Genomic DNA, 13,391 nt, shown 5'->3' with positions numbered 1-13,391 from the left:
AATTAGTTAATTAAAGCTATTCATAGTATCTTAATATCACATTCCTTGAAACTTTATACAATATAAAACCTAGTTAAAACCATAGCTAAGAGAACTTTACAATAGGTAACTTAGTTTATAAAACAACTTAAAATCATGTTAAATAACTTGGTTAATTAAGAGAAATATGTTACCAAGATAATAAACAATATATAACTAAATTATTTAAGAAAATTATAACTAAAACAAATCATCAAGCATATAACTAAAATAATGATTCAATATAAAACTAAATTCTAATCAACAATAAAATTGTTAATCAAAGCCATTCGTAATATCTTAACATTACATTCCTTGAAACCTTATGCAATATAAAACCAAGTTCAATCAATAAAAATTAGTTAATTAAACTATTCATAACATCTTAATATTACATTCCTTGAAGCTTTATTCAATTCAAAACCTAGTTATAACCAAAGCTATGAGAACTATACAATATGAACTTAATTGATAAAACAACTTAAAATCTCGTTAAATAAATTAGTTAATTAAGAAAAATATGTCACTAAGATAATAAGCAATATAAAACTAAAATTATTTAAGAAAATTATAACTAAAACAAATTAACAATCATATAACTAAAATAGAAATTCAATATAAAACTAAATTCAAATCATCAATGAAATTTGTTAATTAAAGCCATTCGTAATATCTGAGCGCAGTAAGAATAATAACATTGGTGCAGCATTAATCTAGGTTAAAAGCATTCACATTATTAAATAAAAACAAAATAATTAAATAATAAAATATTAAAATATCAGCTAGTCGGTTATCAATCAAGCAGTCGGCTCAGCATCCCAAACCAGCATCATTCACCGTATTTATCTCAAAACCCCTTTCCTTTCTCTTCTCAGCATATCATGTCCTGATGATGAGTCTTGCTCTAGACTCGAAACGTCGACAAAAAAGATGAACACTGTGGATTATCCGAACTCAATCTCTCAAAAACCGCTCCACAGAAACTTGCAATCCAAAACCTATAGTAGTCTCGATACTTGTTGTTGAAGGCTTGCTGCATCTGAGCCCAAGTGGTGATGCTATCCCTAGGTAAACCCATGAACCAGCGCAAAGTTGCATCCTTGAGAGTGGATGGGAATAGTTTCAACTTCTGCTCATCATTGGTGTAGTCATAGGTTCAGCATTCGACAATAAATTCAAATAGGAAAGTGTCCGAATATTCTGAGGTTAGGCCATGGAAATGAGGAAGGGAAGAGGGGCTTATATTCTTCATCTTAGTATCTCCATTGGTTTCCCTAATGGGGAAGGTACCCTCAAATATTTCTCTATTTCCTCTGTCATTTCTATTTTCAACCATTGGATCAGTAGGAATGGGTTCTTCTTCTTCTTCTTCCCTTGTAGGTTCTTCAAATATTTCAGGTTGCTCACCTAAGGTTTCCTCCAATTCACAGCCACCAAAGAAGATGGAAGGTTGGATGTTTGAAGCAATGGGGGTATTTGCAAAAAATTTCCCTAATTTATCCCTATTCCTACGAGGCATGAAAAAAATGATTTTGTTTTGTTTTGAGTTTTTTTTTTCAAAATTTGAGAGTGATTGCGGAATTGAAATTGCACATTGAATGAAAACTAACTAATTGAATGAAATATTACTTGCAGGATGGAAAGGAAAGCAAAGAATGCAGAATGGAAAGGAAAACAACTAAATTACTCTTGTAGAAATGAAACTACTAGCAGAATATCATAAACAAGAAATGGAAGAAAGAAAGCAGTAATCACATTTTACTCAAACACCTCCCCGACAACAACGCCAAAAAGTGATGAGCAACAGTATTGCAACAAGAATGCTGCAACTCCTAGGGCTGCCAACTTTACTTTATCAACCCGGGGTTCGTACAAACTTTGATTCATATTTAAACAGAAACGCAACAAATTACAGAGATAACCATAAACACAGATATGCAACGGAAATAATACTTCATTTCATTAATGTAAAATACTGAGATATGCTTACAAATAGAAAATGGAAATAAATAGCTAGGGCGATGGTAGCTTATCTCTGAGAAGAGATGTGGTGGCTACATGCCTCTGAGCTATGTTACAGTGAGGCTCGAAGGCCTATTTATTGTTGAGAAACAATGGAAAACCCTTCACATCCCAAAACCTAACCCTAGAAGATGAAACGCCAAATTGTGGGCCCTGTTTGGGTAAATTGGTACATCAATTTCCCGGGGTCGTAACTTTGGCATACGATCTTCGTTTGACGCGTACAATAGCTCGTTAGAAAGATCTATCCGAGCACTACAACTTTGGGAAAGGACCTATGTTTCCCCTAGATTTCCCAAAAAAAGTTGTTTAGGGCCTTAAAACGGCTCCGGAAGTTCAAGACCCAAAAAAACTGCTAAAAATAGTAAGTTGTGCTATAATTAAGGAAACTGAAATTGCTGAGAGAACAATGGTGGGGGTCCAGGTGGACTTGGCAGGTGGCCACCAATATCCACCTAGGTCATTCCTCCCCCCTTAGGAAGCAATGGTCCCCATTGCGTTGAGTTCCTCCATGAGATGAGGAAACTTCTACCGAACTTGGTCCGTGATGAGCCACTTGCCCTAGTGAAGGAGTTGGCCTACTTTGACAACTCGGTATAGTTGGATATTCTATTGGCAATTGTTCTTGATCTGTGTGTCCATGATCCAATCAGTTGCAGCTTGTTCCATGCAATCTGGATTTAATTCTGTGGGTGTGAGTTGTTCTGCAATGTCGGATGTGTCTAGTAATGGTGGAAAGTATGGCTGAAGGCGGTCCACATTGAACACTGGGTGCAGGCCTAGGAATGGGGGAATGCTGAGCTCAAATACATTGTCTCCCATAGCCTTAGTCATGGTGTAAGGACCATATCAGAGTGGTCTCAGTTTCCAATAGGCTCCAGTAAGGCATTCCTTTTGCAAATGCAACCAGACTTTGTCGCCCACCTGAAACTTGTGTGGCACTCGATGTTGATCATGTCACAACTTGTACTTGGCATTTGATTTCTCTAGAATGTCATGGACCTACTGGCAAATATGTTGGATGTGCTCAATGAAGCTAGTTGCCTTGTCTGTTTCGGACTGGTCATGAGCCGAATCTGTGTGAGTAGCTGCAAGTGGCATGGCCACATCAATGGGGCATAGTGGCTGGAATCCCAAGCCCACCTGAAAAGGGTTGTGGCCAGTCGAACTGTGAAGAGCTCGGTTGTAGCTGTGCCGAACATAGGGGAGGCTCTCATCCCATGTGCATGGATGCTTTGAGTTGTACATGCACAGAATGTGTACAATCATCCTATTGACAACCTTTGTCTGGCCATCAGTTTGAGGATGGAAGACTGTGGACTTGGCGAGTTTGGTGTCCAGCATTGACCAGAGACTGGACCAAAATGTACTGAGGAACCGACTGTCCTGATCTGAGATGATAGACTGTGGGATCCCAAAGTGCACCCACACTCGTTCAAAGAAGAGTTTAGCAGTGGCTTCTGCTATGATATTCTTCTTGCAGGCCACCATAATGGCCATCTTCGAGAACCTGTTGACGACCATGAAAACACAGTCATTTCCATGCTTAGTGGAAGTAAGGCCTAACATGTAATCCATGGAGATGGATTCTCAAGGTCGACTAGGGGTAGGCAGCGGGGTATAGAGGCCTTGCTTCTTGATGGTCGGTTTGGCAATGGCGCAGGCAGTACATGATCTGATGTACTTCCCAACATCCTGTCGAAGATTTGGCCAAAAGAAATACTTTTGCAATATTGCCACCATTTTCTCGACCCAGAAATGCCTAGCAGCCCGATTGTAGTGTGCTTCCCAAATCATCTTGGCACGCTCGCTTGAAGGAACACAAAGGTGACCCAAGTGGCATAACAGGGCATCCTGGAGGTGGAAATCTAGAACATGTCGACCCTCCAAGAGTGTCTAGTATGTGTGGCCGAATTCTGGGTCGCTTTTGTAGAGAAGTGGCCAATCAGAAGTCTCGTGCCCACAAGAGTTGAGCACAGTGGTTAACGCCATGATCGGTGGTCGACTGAGGCAATCTGAAACATTATTGGCGCTACCCTTCTTATACTTGATATTCAAATGGAACTGTTGCAAGTATGTAGACCACTTTTGATGGCGATCATTCTGTAATTTCCCTTGGGTCTCTATGAACTGCAAGGGTCGGTGGTCTGTGTGGATGACCGTTTCCTTCCCCAAAATGTAATGCTTCCATTGTCGGCAAGCCTGCACAATGAAATACATCTCTTTGTCATAAGTGGGATACTTCCAGACTGTGTCTGAAAGTGTTTCACTGTGATACGCCACTGGATGCCCATGTTGAGTAAGGACTGCCCCAATAGCATAGTCAGAGGCATCTGTCTTGACCTCAAATGGTTGTTGCAAATCTGGTAACGTGAGCACTGGTGCCGTGCAGAGGCGATCTTTCAACTCTGTGAATGCCTTTTGTTGAAAATCAGACCAAAAGAATTTTGCTTTCACTCCTCCCTTGGTGACTTGACTCAAGGGTCAAGTGATATGAGAAAACCCCAACACGAACCTGTGGTAGAAGTTGGCAAGACCTAGAAAGCTGCGGAGCTCTGTCAGAGTGGTTGGAGATGGCCAATCCAGAATGACTTGGATCTTGGCTGGATCCACATGCACCCCCTATTCATCAATAATGTATCCCAGATACTGAACCTGGGTCATGCCAAAAGTGCATTTCTCCAAATTGGCACATAGCTTGTGTTGTCGCAGTGTTTGGAGAAACCTGTCAGATGTGGTGGAGGTGCTCTTCCCAACTCTGGCTAAAGATCAGAATGTCATCCAAGTATACCACTACAAATGAGTTGGGGAATGGCTGCAATATGTTATCCATTAGCCTCATGAAGTTTGCAGGAGAATTCGTCAATTCGAAAGGCATAACCAACCATTCGAAAAGGCCCTCCTTGGCTTTGAAGGCAGTCTTCCACACATCAGAGGGTTCGATTGGTACCTGGTGATATCCTGACTTCAGATCGATCTTGCTGAAATATTTTGCCCCCTTTAGTTGGTCCAAGAGGTCATCAATCCGCAGGATCGGGTACCTATTACAGACAATGATCTTGTTCAGCGCCAGATAGTCAATACAGAGTCTCCAAGTCCCATCCTTCTTCTGTACCAACACGATCGGGCTCCCACAAGGCGATGAACTCAGATGGATGTGACCTTTCTGTAGTAGCTCCTGAATTTGCCACTTGATTTCATCGTTCTACAGAACAAAGCGCCGATAAATTGGTCCATTGGGTAGCGGCACACCTGGGGTCAGATCGATGGAGTGCTTGACCTGACAGTGCAGAGGAACCCCTGCGGGGGAGGTGAAGATGTCCTCGTACTCCTCCACAACCTTGTCCATCTGTAGTTGTCATATGGAGGGGCCCTATCTGGAGGTCGTGGCAACTGTCTTCTTCTTTCCTTGAGGGCGTATCATCAGGAAAACAAATTTCCTGGTTTTGGAAATGAGCTTACTGCATTGTTTTGCAGTAATCAAAGAGATGGAGGTAGGCGATGCTACCTCTGGTATCCTGTACAACTTATTTCCAAATGTAATAATAACAGCATGGGGCCTTGATTCATACACAGCATGTCGCTTCCACAGGTATGGTTGTCCTAATAATACATCACAAACTTCAAGGGGAGCAATGTCACACAATACCTCAACCGTGAAGGGCTTGATGTTGTGTGGAAGGCGACACTGGCTGCTCACACGAAGATCCCGTCCTTGGTGAAGCCACCTGATGGTGTACAGTTGTGGATGTGTTGTGGTCACTAAGCCCAACTGCTTCATGACCTCTGCCGAAATGAGGTTCTTTTGGCTCCCGCTATTGACAATGAACTATAGCGGGGAGCCCTTTACCCACATCTGGGAGTGGAAGAGACGCTCCTCCTCCTCTGGATCTTCGGGTTCCTCCTTCTATATCTTCGTGGTGGCAACGGTGGCGTTGGGCTCCACATTGATAATCTGCTTCCCTTTTTCATTCTCCTTGTCGGGTTCTGACTCAGAGTCGAAACATGCATCTGATTCTGAAACCTTTAGCTCAGCCACCAGTGACTGCTTGGCCCGACACTCACTTGTGTTGTGAGTGGAGCTCTTATGGAACTCACGCCATTTTCCCGTGTCCTTTTTCGGCTTCGCGGTGCTGTTCTTTGCTTGCAACTTTGGCGGGTTTTCTTGGGCTACCCCACCTTGGCTTTGTCCTTTGTTCTGTGGTTTAGGGGTACCTTTTGGATGCGCAAATCCAAAGTCTCACTTCTTCTGTTTAAACTTCTGCTCGACCTTGATGGCATATCGGTATGCTGTGCCGAGCAAGGAGATGTTCAGGAATTCTATTTCTTCCTAGATGTACTTGTGCAAGCAGCCATGGTATTTGAGTATCAAATGCTGCTCCGAATCCTTGATACCCAACTTTGTGCGAAGGGTATGGAAAAGAATGGTGAACTCTGGTACGTCTTGGTCCCTTCCTTGACGCAGCGTGGTCCACTTTATGTATTGATCCTCATAGCTTCTGACACGGTAGTACTGCTCCTTGATGGCATCCCGGAATGAATTCCAGGTGGGTGCGGCTGAAAATAGTGAGTCGATATTTTCATCCTTCTGCTCGCAGTAGGTTTCCCACCAGTCCTTGACGTGGGGGGCTGCTTTGAGAAGAGAAAAAACAATCTTTTCCCGACTCGAAAATTCATGAACAGAAAAATAACGCTCTAGCAGATTTAACCATTTCTCTACGACATTTGCGTCTATCTGACCCTCGAATATGGGGATTTCAAAATTAACTTGTACCTTAAAGGGCGTGGCATTTCCAGAGTAGCTGCTGGAAGCCGATGCATCGCTTCTGGGTAGTCACTGAAGGATCTAGGCAAAGTTGTCCATCATCATGTTCCTTTGTTGCTCGAGGGCTTCTTCGAGCAAGATTTTGATAGGATCTCCTACCCCCTCGTCTTTCTTCTCATCCACCATGGGAGGCCGTCGGGATTTGCGAGGCTGGTCTTGCAAAGGTTCGACCAGTTCAAGCCCTAACTCCTTATATCCTAACCTCGTTGGGGACATGCAAAGAAAAACAGAGAAAATGTAGACTGCTCTGATACCACTGATCCAGATTTAAACAGGAATGCAACAAATTACAGAGATAACCATAAACACAGATATGCAGTGGAAATAATACTTCATTTCATTAATGTAAAATACTGAGATATGCTTACAAATAGAAAATGGAAATAAACAGCTAGGGCGATGGTAGCTTATCTCTGAGAAGAGATGTGGTGGCTACATGCCTCTGAACTATGTTACAATGAGGCTCGAAGGCCTATTTATTGTTGAGAAACAATGGAAAACCCTTCACATCCCAAAACCTAACCCTAGAAGATGAAACGCCAAATTGTGGGCCCCGTTTGGGTAAATTGGTACATCAATTTCCCAGGGTCGTAACTTTGGCATACGATCTCTGTTTGACGCGTACAATAGCTCGTTAGAAAGATCTATCCGAGCACTACAAGTTTGGGAAGGGAAACATTACTCCATGGACCCTATATTTCCCAAAAAACATCGTTTAGGGCCTCAAAACGGGTCCGGAAGTTCAGGACCTAAAAAACTGCTAAAAATAGTAAGTTGTGCTATAATTAAGGAAACTGAAATTGTTGAGAGAACAATGGTGGGGGTCCAAGTGTACTTGGTAGGTGGCCAACAATATCCACCTGGATCAAACTTGGAGGTGATAGTGTTGTATATAGAAGTAAAAGTGATGGTTCTACCTTTTGTCACTATTCAGCTGGCGAGAGACAACTAGGGTTTGTCAAGCTAGATTTCTATGGATTCAGAAGAAGCTTGAGTACTAATGAGGGAAAGAAAAATATACTCTAAGATAAATTCTGTCTAATGCTAGAATAATATGTATGAAATTCAACTATTTTAAGCATGTAAATTCAAAGCATCAACATTCCAGTACTATGCATGTAAATGCCTACAACAAATCTATTTTTTCTTTTTGTCTTTTTCCTTTTTTATGGAGAAGTGTGAAAGCTAATCTCTTTTGGTGATGTGGCAGGTGGCTTAGGGATGTTGGTGGATGGTTCGAAGGTTTGGGAGACCCTTAGGTGACCTTGTGTGGATTTCTATACGTTTTCCCTCAATTCGGCCTCAAAACAGGCCACTACAAGAAAACCTATAGGATTCCCGGTATTTCTACAGGATACAGCCGAGCGCAAAACGATGGGTGCTGAAGGTGGTGGAAGGCTTAGGGAAGGTGGTTGGTGGATGGAATGGAGTGAGAAAATGCCTAGGATCACTCAAAACTCAAAACCAAGGTTGGGAGATGGTTGGATTTTCTCAACATGCTTAGAGAAGTTTCCTTGAAAAATGATGAAATTGGTGAGGGTCTTAGTGAAAGCAAGGAATGATCATGGATGGATGAATTTGGGAGGAGGTTTCTGACTATGAGATCTCTCTTTGCTTCTGAAACACCTGCACTGCATCAAACATTGATATTTGCCCAAAAATCATGTAAACAAAAAGAATTTCAATAAGCTAGAAAAATAGAGTTTAATGATCTAGCTATCTACTTCATGCATGAGGCAAATTTGCAGAATAAGATGAAATCATTGATGAGATCTACTGTAACACTGAATATGGAAGAAATTGTAATTAAATCTTACACTTGAAAACCGATCAAATGCTGGTTCAAGTACAATAAACTCTAAATTCTATGAGAAAGTAGAATTATGTCTTTTTGGGGCTGCATGGGGGTCCTTTCCTCAAATCATGATCCCTGAAGGAAGAGGTGAGGCCAAGACACCTACTAATAGCTTTTTTATGCTCCTTTTATCCCCTCTAACCTATTGTTGAGCTAAAGCACAAATGGAAGCAAACTAATCAAATCTACACTACTTGCAATGAAATACTTCTAAGGACAATTTAAACATGAATCTATGAAACTAACTTAAGCATACAGATACAAGATATGCTAGGGTTGGGCCCTAACCCAAGAGCTTCAGCCCTCTAAGTTAAATCAGTGTTGGATCAAGAAGAAGCTCATTCTCATTATCAAAATAGAAAATTACATAGTAATGTCTTCCACAAGTCTGGAGCTCAAAAATAACTAGTTCTTTTACAGCAAAAATTCGACTCCTAATGAGGCTCTAGGCCTCTTTATTTATAAAACTAAAGTCTCCAATGAATTCCTTAAATATAGGGAGGCTCTTCTTCTAAACTCGAGATGAACTAACTCTTTGACTATCACTTGCTCAGCTGCCTTTTGATCTTCATGACTTGGTTGCTTGTACTCTGAGCTAGTGTGATTGATGGAGGAATATTCGAATGAGGGAGGAGTAAATGAGGAGTATTTACCTCTTACAATCTCTCTTCCTTGTCGCATTCGAGTTTCTGCCTTTAATCTTGCCAAAATTCCCTGATTTCCTCTCACAAACCTGCATTCAATGCACATTAGTCCACTAGGCATAATATCTTACTTTGACTCATCTCATTAAACAAAATATAATCAAAACATGTAATAAATTGTGAGAAGTGTTGATTTGACTAAGCTAGGAGGTGAATTAAGGTCCATATAGTTACCTAATGATGAGGCTCATCACAAAACGCACCCAAACTTTTGGCCTAACACCAAATTTTGGGTGCGCCCTCTACTTTTCAGGGCTCCTATGGTAGGGAACTAATACTCTCATGATGTGCGTGGTATTTATCCTCCTAGGTTCATGTTGGATTGTTTTATTATGATTTCATTAGGGTTTGAGCGAATGTTTGATCACATATTCAAAAAATTTATTTAAAATATCCATGTCACTTGAAGCTGCAAAATCAACTAAAAGCGCCTCATACAGTTTGGCAACATCTCATTTTCAATCTCATGCTTACAATCCATTTTGGATTTATAATTTTATCATTTAAGATTATGGACTTCTAAACATTCCCTTGGAATGCATACAAAACTCAATTTCAAAGTGGTTTCAAAAAATAGAGAGGGAGCCATTAAGATTCCAAGTTTTACTGACCCAAAACCCTAGTCACTTTTATCCACCCCTAATGGAATTCTCCATGAATTTTTCATTTATATGACTAGTTTGGGAAGAGAAAGCTTCTAGATGTTCATTCTCATAAAGTACTCATGTTAGGAAGGCGACACTAGTGGAAGTAGAAACTAAACCAAACCCTATTTTTGTGCATCCTTTCACTCATAATGAGTGCCTTTCTTGAGGAAGTCTTCTATCCATACATGGAATGCAATTGATTTCTTTCTTTCATTCTCTATGTCATCTAGAAAATCATCAAATTGTTGTAATAGTCTTCCCTAGCTGACACAACCTCCATAATATTACCTCTTTCTAACAATAAATAAGATTAATTTGTGATGAGGATCACTAGCTTCAACAATTTTCTGGTGAAAAGCTACTTTTGAATGGGACACCATCACCTACATCTGAGATGGACCAAGAAATATGATGCCTTTTTTACTAGTGAATGTTATTCCATTAGAAACGAACCTTTCTCTTGAGTTAATTGAAGTTGCTAGTCGCATTCCTACTTGCAAGTCACACTTATGCACTCTCAGATTGCAACCTAAAAATGCGACCTGTGATCACACTAGCTTTCCTATCCTTTTAAGTCACAGGCCGTAAAAATTCAGCAACAATGTGATAATAAATAATGACCCGGAGAATGCACCAAGTGCTTGAATTAAAAACAGCGAAACATAATTGCACCTAGAAATATTATTGGAATATTATAGGGCACAACTTACTATTCAAAAAAGGACTTTTCCGAATAGGATGGAACAACCCACCAAACAGGAAAAAAGTGTTTCCTTATCATGTCAAATGCATGTTCATGAGACAATTTAGAGGTAGTCTATTGGAGCCACAATAATCATCTCGTTGCATTAACATATGTGCAATAGCTAAAATATGTACAAGATTTTTGTAGAAAATGGGTGTTGGGCTGGAGGGCATGGTGTTAACTCTTAGAAAGGTTTTATTTTGGAATTGAGTGATCATTGAACCCTTTGGAAAAAACATGTTTTTCTTAGGGCACCATCTCCTCTCAACTTTTCAAATTATTCATGCCTCAACACAAATTGGACTGACTTTTTCACTTTAGTGACCAATGGGCAAGTCACTCTAGTGGGGGATAGATGCAATAACTCCCATGAATTTGTATGCATGCTAAGAAAATAAAATAAATATGATCATGGACCTTGTCATAAAGAGTAAATTTTAATCCTTGTGGTTGTAAGTGGAATGATCCTTTCTACTACACTTGTTGTGGTCATTTGGTTTCTAGCATATAGGCAGAGAAAAAGGCACAAGAGATCTAGGAAAATACCCAACCTTTCTTTTGTTGCTCTTGTTCCTCCTTCATGGAGGGTGTCACGTGATGATGAATTGAGAATTACCACTAAAAATTTTAGTGAAACAAATCACCTCCTAGGAGATACAAAGAAGGGAGGAACATATAGGAGTGTCTTGCCAGGCAGTTCAATAGTAGCTATTAAGAAGCTACAAAAATCTAGTTTCCAGAGTAAGAAAGGTTCTATTATGAAGTTAGAAGGATCACATGGCTTAATCATCCCAATATTGTGGTTGTTAAAGCATTTTTATATGGACATGGTTAGGGATATTATTTATGAACTTGTAGCCAATGGTCCTTTGGATGGATGGTTACATCATCTTCCGAAAGGAGGTAGGAGTTTGGATTGGAGGATGAGAATATGAATTGTGACTACACTTTCCCAAGGTATTGTGTTTCTACATGAAAAGTAAAACATCATATAAAGCACATAGATATTCAGGCCAACAATTTCCTCTTATATGAAGATTTTGGGGCACACATAATAGGTGTGGGCCTGTCCATGTTTCTACCATGGGAAGACATACATGAGAGGAAAACAATGGTTTGCACTCATGGATATCTTGCTCCTGAAATTATTTACCAAAATGAAATCACAACTAAAATTGATGACCACCAAATCAACATGAACAAATAAAATTATGTGGAATTCATAATGGGAAATGTGACTTGCCTCAGTCACAATTCACCAACACATTTCACAGTGATACCGATTGCCCTTGACTTTATGATTTGTGTGGAATTTTTGACTTAACAAGTTGCAACACGGCTCCAATTTATAACCCCCTTGGAAGTAATTATCAATCATTGTAATAGTTTCTCTTGACACACTTTCCAGGTTTCATCAATTTCATCGGCCCCAACCTTGCATTCTTATTCTCCTCTACCACACTACTCTTCCTATTATTTTTCACTTGGCTAAAAAATGTTGATCTCTGACCTCCTCAGTTGAATGATGCTCTTAGAGCGACACCAATTTCCTTTCAACTGCAGGGTTCAATACCTATGATTACACATGAAATCTTAGTTGACACTGGATCACTTTTGAATTGCTCTAATCACTATATCTAATCATCTAGAGGTGCATTTATTAAATTGTTCATGCATTTCTTCGATAGGTGTGATCTTAGGGTCTTGAAGGTGGCATACATTCATTTAAACGAAAGTAATTTATCTTATATGGCATAGAACATGCAATGTGCTAGTTGAACTAAAGTTACATCCCCTTTAATGAATCCCTCTCAAAGATCCTATGTGTTCCTTTCATTTTAGTCCATAAGTAGTTTGTATAGTAACTAGTTTTGGTGACTTGCCATATAAATCATGAAATGATTCTTATGACCCAAATTAGATTAAGAATTTTCTTCCGTAGCATATATTGAAAACCATAAACAAGTAGAGTGACACACCTTTCTCTTAAAAAAATTGAATTCACTAGTCGTAATCCTACTTGTCGGTCTCATTCCTGCTCTCTCTAACTGCAAACGACGGATGTTACCTCTAACTAGGTCTTTCACTCAGCTCTTTAGGTCGCAAGTCACATCCGCAACCCTTAGTATCCATGTAATCCAAAGTTACGACTTGCACCATGCCCCGAATGTGTGACCTGTGCTAAGGGTTTAACATGCGACCACTCCAGAAATTGTGACACACAATTTAATTCACGACATTGCAACTACTTTTGCTCAATAAAATGCGTTTAGACCTAAAATTTTATGGGTAATGAAGAAAGGGATCTATAGCCATCTCATTAGAAAAAAAAATCTTCACCCATGGATGAGTTCCAAATGCAAGCTAATGTTCGGAATTCTAGAACAATGGTGACCAGGAGAGCATTAGATATGATCATCGTGAATTTGATGGAAATCATTTTTAAATGTTGAAAAGTCCATGCTATGTTTTTATCCAAATGTTTAAAGGGGAGTTTGGAATGAAGGTACTTCTGAAAGTGGATATGAGAACTTAGACAACAGAGTTTCATAGTGTACATCTAGAAATCCAAACT

General features: G+C 39.9%; 1 pseudogene; it reads left to right on the top strand.

Annotated features, from left to right (window-relative positions):
* Positions 1-8,239: 8,239 nt before the first annotated feature.
* On the top strand, positions 8,240-12,023 carry LOC149178082 (C-type lectin receptor-like tyrosine-protein kinase At1g52310 pseudogene; annotated as a pseudogene).
* The last annotated feature ends 1,368 nt before the right edge of the window (positions 12,024-13,391 follow it).

This window comes from Pinus tabuliformis, chromosome 4_1, assembly GCF_031772625.1.
Source record: "Pinus tabuliformis cultivar Carrire ecotype Pingquan chromosome 4_1, CPIR1, whole genome shotgun sequence".
NCBI lineage: Eukaryota > Viridiplantae > Streptophyta > Pinopsida > Pinales > Pinaceae > Pinus > Pinus tabuliformis.
The sequence above is the reverse complement of the archived record's forward strand: the minus strand, read 5'-3'. Positions and strand labels throughout refer to the sequence as shown.